We start from the raw sequence: 9,682 nt of genomic DNA on the forward strand, positions 1-9,682 counted from the left end.
TCAGTCACTGAGAGAACCACTGAGAGCCTCAAAATCCAGTCTGCAATGTCAGCCTTTTCCTGATATGATTATGAAGAGTAAATGAGATCAATATGATAAGCAAATGAGTTAACTATACATAGTACTAAGCACAATACTAACTTGTTTTCATTCACTGGATAAGGAATCTGCTGAGGTTTTCAAGCAGGAACTGGTATGTACTTAACTTAGACAACTAGCAAGCCATAAAGGATGCAATTATACCTGAACATAAGAACATTAGACTTTCATACTAATTAATGCTATGGAAACATTCCATTTGTGAAACAGATTCTAGCTCATTTAGGACAAAATTCCCCTAAATATTAGCTCAGGAAAAATGATTCTTGTACTTCCAAGTTATTTGGAAGAGAACTCGGTGTAAAGACTATTTTCAGATTTGGAAAGAAATACATTAGGTTGAAGTTGAGAATTAAGTCATTGAACTGAACATGTGGAACTCCCAGGATTTTGGGAGTGGTATCTTGGGAAAGAGGCAGGAAGGGAGAAGGACAGGAAAGAATTGTGAGGCGAGATTAGCCAGACCAGTGAGTAATCAGCCCAGTGAGGAGGTTGGGGCCCAATAACTGGTCACGGTTCACACAGTCCAGGAAAAGCCACTAGATTTAAGAAACAAACAATTCGTCTTACTCTACTTTCCATTTTCCACACGAATAATTTCTTCTTTTAGAAAGAAAATATTTACTAAAAATAAAGTTTCCCTTTAAGAATATTGTGACATCATACACCCACACCAACAAATATCCAAATATGCTAAAAATTTGAAACAAATGGAAAAAAATCTAACATGAAATTATTTCACACTATAAGGAAATAAGCACTCTTCTGCTGGCTGTAATACAATAGAACAGTGTTTTTTAAACTGCATCGTCAGGACCCATTAGTGCTGAAATCAGTTTAGTGTGTTGGCAACTACATAGAATAGAAAATATCAGAGTGTGTTACATATAATAAAGGACAAGTGCTGTTGAGTGAAACTTTTGTTTCAGTGATATGTTTGTGTGTATGTGCATGTGTGTTTGTTTACATACTTATCCATATTGCTAGGCTATGATACAAATTGTATTCTCATTAGGGATCACAGTCCAAAAGGTTTAAAAGCCTCCAAAACAGAGTAATCTGCTTTAAGAAAGTCGAGTATAAAAATCCAGCCACGTTAAGGGGTAATTATCTGTTAAATGAAATTTCTTTAAATGACAAGCTCTTCCTCTGCATTTAAAATATGCTACAATTTACAAGGAAGAAAAGGATTTATGCATGCCTTGTCAAGTATACTACTTCTTCAAAATAAAGTGTACCTATTAATTACTACAGATAGATCTCAATATACGAAGTCAGAAACATAAATGATTATCTTGTTCAAAATGATGGCTAATCATTCTCTGTATGAAATAAATCACTGCTGTACTTTTCACACTAATTAATCCACCATGGAGTGGAAGAGGAGGAAGCTGGAGAGGAAACTTAGTGGGTGAGGGTGGGGTGGGGGGGTTACATATGTAAAAATTAGAAGAGATTTCTATTCTCCCAAAAATTATATTTCAGAAATCAGAAAGTCAACTTATGTTTGAATCCACACAAATCTCCTATATTATGAGGCATTCTCTCAATTACTTTTTTTCTGAATGCCAAAAAGCCTATTAACACCAAGATAGCAGGAACTGAAATCGGGCAAATCATTAATGCTAGATGTGATGGCAACTAATTTTAAAGGGAGAAACCATGTCAAAAACATATTACCTGGTAAGACTGAAGTTTTCATGAAAAAGGCGTATATGTTTTCAAGGTTACTTGAGAACTATTTGGAGAGGATAGACTGAAACAACCTCAATCAACGCAAGACAAGGATGCTGATGGAGGTCACATGATTGAAATAGGCTAGATGAAAGAATAAAGAAGGCCAAGGTTTCAACACCAATTTAAGTAAATATTCCTTCACAATTGCCTGTATTGTATATCCTTATATACACAGGGCTTGGAATAAAGTTTGTGGTGGCAGCATCACACAGAAATTCAAGAAGGATGATATTTTGAACAAGTTAGATAAAAATAAATATGCCAAGAGCAGCCTAATAAAGAAAAAAACTCTTAAGTCAAAGTGATATGAAAACATTTGAATAAATGATTTCTTAAAATGTGAAAGAATGATGTTGAATTTCTAAATTAATTTTATATAATGTGATTTTAAATACATACAGGTAAATTAATAAATTAAATATAAGTAGGCATTTTACTCCTTCTATCCCCAAAATGTACATATTCTAATTGACCATTTTAAAACTATCTCATTGGAAAATTGGGGACCAATTTACAATCTAGGGTACCTTATACATGGGCATATATAGTAATCTGCACCCCAGATAACCGAGGATTATGGAAAGTTGGCCTGTGAGTGAACTGAACTGTAGGTAGATAATGCAAGACATCAAAATCTCTAAATTAAAATACCAATAACTTTACATCTCCATGACTATTTTGTAACTACCAACTTGTATTTCTTAATCCCTTCACCTTTTTCACCCAGTTCCCCAACCATAGAGAATATAGTCAATAATACTATAATAATTATGTATAGTGCCAAGTAGGTACCAGACTAATAGAGGGGATCACTTTGTAAATTATATAAATGTCTAACCACTATGTTGTACACCTGAAACTAATTAAAATAATATTAAATGTCAACGGTAGTTGAAAAAAAGAATTTATAGATAATAAAAAAACCAATAACTGCTATCAAACCAATTCTTATCTATTAAAAATATTCTTTCAGATACCTCTGTGCCATGTAGAACAGATGCTGTTTTTGCCCTACTTCCTGTCCCCTCAGCCCACTTCTGAGTTCACTGAAAGCTCTGACGGACAGTTCCCCAGCACACTGACAGCTTCCAACCTCTAGCCTCCTCTGCCTCTCTGCTTATCTGCCCAAGGGCTTTCTCTGATGCCTCTGGGAGCTTGCTCGGGCTAATTCTCTGAAGTACTGGGAATTTTATGGCCCCAATATTAAATGGTGGATAAACAACCCAGTTTACTCACTGCTTGGTGGAAATCGTAAAGTTCATTTTACATAATATCAGCAGAACTGAGCCTCCATTGCCCACGATGGTAATTCGCCTACCTCTTATTGGCTTGCTTTCCTTCCCCATCTCATTTAATCCACTCTCTCACTTATGCGTCTTGGATTCACCTCCCAAATAAATTACTTGCACCCGAGTCCTTGTCTCAGGTCCTGCATGTATAAACTACTTCAGCATCATGTAGCTATTTTGTGTCCTCTTTGAATACAATTGTCTGCAGAAATCAAGGTAAAAGAGTTTTACCCTCATTCTTTACACCTAGATTACCTAGATCTTTGGAAATGTCTCATCCATTCCTTTCAATACGTATTGAATGATCCCTTACTACTGCAAAGTTTTTCTGTGAGTTGTAGGGTATAACCAGATGAACAAAACATAGTTCTACTCTCAAGGACCTAAAGAGAAACCCCATAATTAAAGAAATACAGAATGCAGAAGTGTGATGTGGCTCTTCCAAGAGAGGAACTATTTCCAGCTGACTGGTATTTTATCACTACTCAGAGCCGCTCTTAAGATTTCTAATCTAAATGTTTGATTGAAGATATCCATCTTTGGGTTGAGGAAACTCAGCACCGACTCACACACAGGTCAGCCCAAACATGGTATGATGTGATACGATACAGCCTTATGGGCCACTGATTCAATACCAAGAGGCAAAACATTACATTGCAGGGTCCCTAAGTGACCGTTCCATCTATCAGGTGTGATAGGACACAGCCAGGTGAAGCAAGGGAAAAAATGAGGCTTCTCTGCTGTTCCTTGATCATGCCAAGCACATTTTCACCTTAGGCCCTTCCCTCTGGATATTCTCCGTCTAGAAGCCCCTCGCCCCGATTATCTGCACGTTTCACTCCTTGAGCTCTCTCTGCTCAAGGCCTTCCCTAACCACCCTATATTAAGTAGTATCACCCCCCCACCCTACATTGTCACACTGTTTCCTTCCTCACTTTATTCTTCATAGGACTTTTGCCACCACCTGACATGTTATATATTTGCTTATTTATTTATTTTTAAATCTCCTCCCATTGAAAGGTTGGTGAGAGTAAGGACTTAGCTCACTCTCCCGCACTCCCTCCCCCCCATATCTTGCACCTAAAATAGTGTCTGGCCCAAAGAAGGTGCTTCAATGAACATTTGTTGAATGAATGAATAGGTGATTTAATCATTATAACCTCAAAAACCACAGTTGAAGTTTCATAATCTTGTCTGGAGTCATGACACAGACCCTAACTCAAGGGTCTAAAATGTACACAATTATTTTGTGAAAAAAATTTTTTTGGTAAAGCTACAACATAGGTAGGAGATATGAATAAATAAAATTGTTTTAATTCTATCATAAATTTGCACAGGCCGTAGAATGCAATTCAGTCAACGTCCACAGTGTAAATAAGAAATCCTGAAATTTTAGATCTGAGATATGCTATACCTAGCTTATTAAAAAAAAATAGACTTATGTATTCATGTGACAAATATTTATTGAGTGCTTATGATGGGTATGGTGTTGGGTGAGGTGCTATCCTTGATTTTTCTTCTGAAAAATCAATTTTACACTTCACTCTAAAGCCATATCCTGCCATTATAGTGAAAGCTCACCTTTTTGAACACATTTATGCTTTTTTCCATTATTTTACCATTAGCTTTATTTATTTAAGTCAGCAATCCCTCAGAGAGAATAGTCATAGGAAATACTCCACAGGGAGATTCTTTTATTCGGCTAATTTTGAAGGTAGATATTTTTCTGTTTTCATTGGGTTTAAGGGAAAGAAGAACCACTGTATTTAACAACATTTAATGTTCACTATTACAAAAATTACATAAGTAGTAGCCAAATTCTAATTACATAGGGCTAATTGGTTCCACTACAAATTCATGCTCTCCAAATGCAGGAAACCCTCAGAGTTGAGTGATAATCTTTTATTCACCAGTATATTTCCACAGAGCACACTCCAAGTCTTTGCTATTCTGTTCATGGTCTCAAGCTACCTACCTCTCTTTTGACTTTATACTTAGAAGATGATGGCCAAAATCCTTTTGTTCTACCTCAGAATTCCCACTGTTTCTTTCTCAAGAGTCTTTCCTTTGCTATTATCCAGTATATTTCCACCTTCTTGAAGATTCCATTTCCTCGGTTTAGCCTTTCCCTTACTTTTTTGATCTCTCTTCCCTTCAATTGATTCTTCTCCACTTACAAAGTAGGCTCAAGTCCTCTTATGCTAAAAACACTACTTTCCTTCTAGTATGCCACTGTTCTGATACATTAAACTCTCTCCTTCTCCGTCACTACCCGACTTACTAAAAAGGAAGCCTGTCTTTGCTGTTTTCCATGTACATGCAAAATACATGTACATGTACTCTCCTCAAGCCCTTGCAGCTTGCTGCCACTTAAACAAATATAATCAAGGACAGCTAGGCATCAAATCCAATGGCTTTTCCTTCGCTATACCCCCAATCCCATGGGGTGCGCTGTATGAATGACATATGTATGATGGTAGCTTTCCTCACCTTTCCTAGCTTCCATGACACCATGCTATTTCCACCATTTTTCTCTAACTGCCCTTTGTTTAATATTGTTCTCTTCTTTCTCTTTTCTGTCTAACATATAGATATCCCCCAGGGACCCTACCCCTACCTTTGCTTCTTCCCACTCCATTTTCTTTATTGTCCATTGCTGAGATATCAAAACTGCTCCTAAACAGATATTTTACTAATCTCTCTTCATAGTTCTAACCTCTCTCCAAAGACCAACACCTGTCTTGTAATCACTTCATTTGGACAAACTGGTCTTGCCCAAAATAAAACTTCATTTTTCTCCACTTCTTTTTTCTCCTCTTCTTCATACTCCTCTGAACCTTTTGACAATAACCCAATCATTCCCTCAGCTGAGCCTGACAATGACCTTCAACTTCTCTGCTCAGTGTTTAGACTATTCCTGCACCCTGTCTCTTGAGTCTGTCTCTTCCTCTTCACTCCCACTGCCTCATTTTCTCTGACCCCTAATTTGACTAGAGTCTACCTGGTCTCTCTACTGCCAGTCTTTTCTCATTCCATAACATTCAACACGATGCTATGAGACCATCGCCCTAAAGCACAGATCTGACCCTGTTGACCTTTCTCTTCAGAAATCTTTAGTACTTACTAAATAAAATCCTCATGCAAGTTGCTCTACAACCTTGAAACAACCTCTCATTCTCATCTCATTACCTGTCTCATTACATCTCTTGGCATCCTTTGCGCTCCGGCCAAAGCACATCATTCTTTGCTCTCTGTGCAGGCACACACCTTCCCACCACTAAGCCTCTGCTACACATTCCTCCCCTAAATGTGCCCTTCCTTCCCTGCCGGCCCAAATGCCACCTACATAAAGTCAGCTCAACCGCTACCTCTTCCATGTAATCTTCCCTAATTCTTTCATTTGAAGTCAGTGTTGTAACCTGCAAACTCCCACAGCACTTCAGGAATGTGGCTTTTTCAGCACTTAACCATTTTCCACCATTTTTATAGTCAGTTACCCACATGCTTTGCCTCTCCTTCTAGGCACTGAACTTCCTTAGGGCAGGATTTAAGTCTCCTTATTCTTCAAATCTCAAGCTCTCTCAACATTTCCCAAACTCTAGTCAAAGGTATGTAATGCCTGAGATGTAGTAGGCAATTAACAAATATTCGTAGGTTAATGATGGTAACCCAAAGGGTTAACTGTGGATTTTAGGCTTGAAAATATATGTTTTAGCAACGATTACTCTTTCCTTGTAGACTACAAGCCCCATCTCTCCCCATGGTGCCATAGTTTATTCCTTTTGGCCCCACAGGTCAATTTTCAAATGTCTTTTATTTCCAAGCTTCTGAAAAACAAACTTCCTTAAGACACTTGATAATGAAAAAGAAAAGCATTAATGCTACTGTAAGTGAAGAAAATGCATCTATACAAAACAAATGTGACTGGCTGCAGGCTACAGCAAAAGGTACAACTGTTTACCAGACTAAATTACAAGATTCAAGCAGCCACAATAACCTTACTAATCCAATCTAGCAAAGTCAGGCATTGCATTTAAAAATGATCACATTTGAGTTAAAAAGGAAATCACTAATTCCTGAGTCATCAATTGTGCTGTTGAATAATTCCTCTTTTTCTAAACAGTTTATTTACCTTGGTAATTCCTAATATTGTTAAACTTTCTTGTAAGACATTTACATCTCTGGATTTCACTTGCAAATATAAAGATAACTTCTAAAACAAAACAAAATCTCTTAGAATGCCTTTTAAATTCCTTAAGTACTTTTCTCAGAAAGAAATTGGCAGAATGAACAAGAGAGTAAAGAACTAAGATTCAAAATTCATTTTTATAAATCTATCCTTAAATCCTGGATGAGCTCCAACAATCTCACATTAAAATTTCAGAAGGCTTGACTTGAAGGACATAGGGAAGTTTAATGTTCACAGCTTCAAGAGCACCTGGTCTGTACATTATCATTAAGAAAAGATAAATGGGAAGAAAAAAAATATGTGGATAGCCTTAGTTTTATTAATATAACAATTTGCAACCTTTGCTAAAACAAAACTAAATACAATTTTTTTTTTAAAGAAAAAAAGAGAAAGAAACCTCTGATGTCACTTTGTTGTGTATTTACTTGAGTAGCCATGACTGTTACAGGCTTTTCAAAGAGGACAGGGGCAGCCAGTTTGGATTCTGACAGCAATGCAGTAAAATTCAAGGTGATATGGTTCAAATATGTTCTAAGCAGGTTAATCTAGTCACATGACATTTTAATAAAGAAGTATCAAGATACTGAGTTAAAGGTGCACTCATTCCCACAACTACCACAGGAGAATACGGGAACTGGGGTGTCAAACTGCAGTGGACACACACATAAATATGCTATCTCCCTTCCTATTTCTCTATCCAACCCCACAAAAGCCTATCTTTATTACGCAGAGACAATTACACAGCTATAGATTCTACATGCAATTCTGTGTCCTGGTTTCCACTGGGTGACGTTGCCAGCCTGACATTTTCCAAATTCCGTACTAGCAAGCTACATTGGCTAGGAAAGCTGACAACTGACCCTGGACCCTATTACCTTGGGTCTTGGGAGATTTCAGTTTCCGAATGATACATGGTACCACCAAGCCATTGTGAAAGCTGGGAGAGTGGATGTCACTAGCAATAGAAATAAAGTATCTCTTTTCCTAAGGAAAACGCCCTGTCTGCGTGATGATGACCAAGGGGGGTACCAAACATTACTCAGTATGATTTTTTTTTCTTCTTTTTAAATACTCCACCCCCCCCCCGCCACCCACACACCACCAAATACACACCTCCAGAATTGATTCTACAAGAATCAACATAAAGACCACTCATTCTTAAGCCATTAGGTTTCCAGTGTTTAAATTTGGAAGGGGAAGGTCTACTTGACACTTAAAGTTGTGGGGACTGAGAAAGGAATGTGGCCATTAAAGACCCTTTTCCTTCAGTTCAGACAAGAGATAAACAATAGAAATTGCAGAGTCAGGATGTCTAAGACCCTTACAGAACGGGCTGAGGAGAGAAGTGTCACAGGATGGAAGCTCCCTTCAAAACTAGAGATGCCAGCAAGCCCAGAGGGGTAACCATTATCCTATTTCTCTGCCATGCGCCCAAAGCCACACGCACAGTTCCATATCCCCATGTCAAGAAGCCAGAGAAAGGGGAAGTGAGACTCTCTGCATCGCACCGTCCACACGCAGGAGCAGAACAGAGACTGTACTCAGAGTTGCAGGGTCAAATTAACAAACAACTGTCCCACAGTCAGCGGTGACGGCAAGTCAGGGCACCAGCAGATCTCCGGGTTTGGAGCACAGCTGGAAGAACGTGGATGCAATCACACGAGTACACACACTCACACACGGGATTTTACAAATCCGCCCCTACCCCCACTGCCTCCCTCCACACTCACAGACCAAGTGCATCCTGCCCACTTCATCGTTGCCATCACCACACTCTTTTTCCCGAAGAGTCAGCGGAGAGATGAGGGATCCTAGCGGGGATTCCTGGAAATGTCATCCCCTAACACCTTCGGTCAGCCGCCCCCAATCCCCTTGACTGTATTTCTGTACACATATATACACACACACACACTCCTACCATGTCTGTCATCTGGCCTGCCTGCTGCCCCAAGACCCCGCATCGCAACGAGCATCGGACACCAGGCGTCCCTACCTTCAACGCCCCCTTCCACCGCCCCGTTGGCTCGCTGGCTAAAGGAACTGCCCCCTGGATGTCGCCGGCTGTCCCCGCTCATCCGCACTATTGTTCCACGCAGCCCCTCTCGCACCCCGGGGTGCCTTTCGGCGAGGACTCGGGCTCCGTCGGGGGCGGCATCAGCGCCAGGCACCCCCATTCACCCACCCCTCCTTGGCGGTGGTACCTTGCCTGACAGCTGGGTTCGCGGGCCCGCGGGAGCAGGCGGCGCTAATGACAGCGTCGGTGCCAAGCCTGGGAATAAAGCTCCGCTCCAGCCGCTCCTACCTCCAGCGCCACCATCTTCTCCCGGCGCCGCCGCTGCCTCTGCCGCCGCCGGGACCGCAGCCGTGT

At 39.9% G+C, this 9,682-nt stretch overlaps 1 protein-coding gene across 1 annotated transcript in view; it reads right to left on the reverse strand.

Annotated features, from left to right (window-relative positions):
• Positions 1-9,676, reverse strand: part of APBA1 (amyloid beta precursor protein binding family A member 1) — a 188,639-nt gene extending 178,963 nt beyond the window's left edge. Inside the window, exon 1 of the mRNA XM_015594562.2 lies at positions 9,516-9,676. The gene's annotated coding sequence lies outside the window, so the exon portion shown is untranslated. The remainder of the gene's footprint in view (positions 1-9,515) is intronic.
• Positions 9,677-9,682: the final 6 nt, after the last annotated feature.

This window comes from Pteropus alecto, unplaced genomic scaffold, assembly GCF_000325575.1.
Source record: "Pteropus alecto unplaced genomic scaffold, ASM32557v1 scaffold95, whole genome shotgun sequence".
NCBI classification, from domain to species: Eukaryota; Metazoa; Chordata; class Mammalia; order Chiroptera; family Pteropodidae; genus Pteropus; species Pteropus alecto.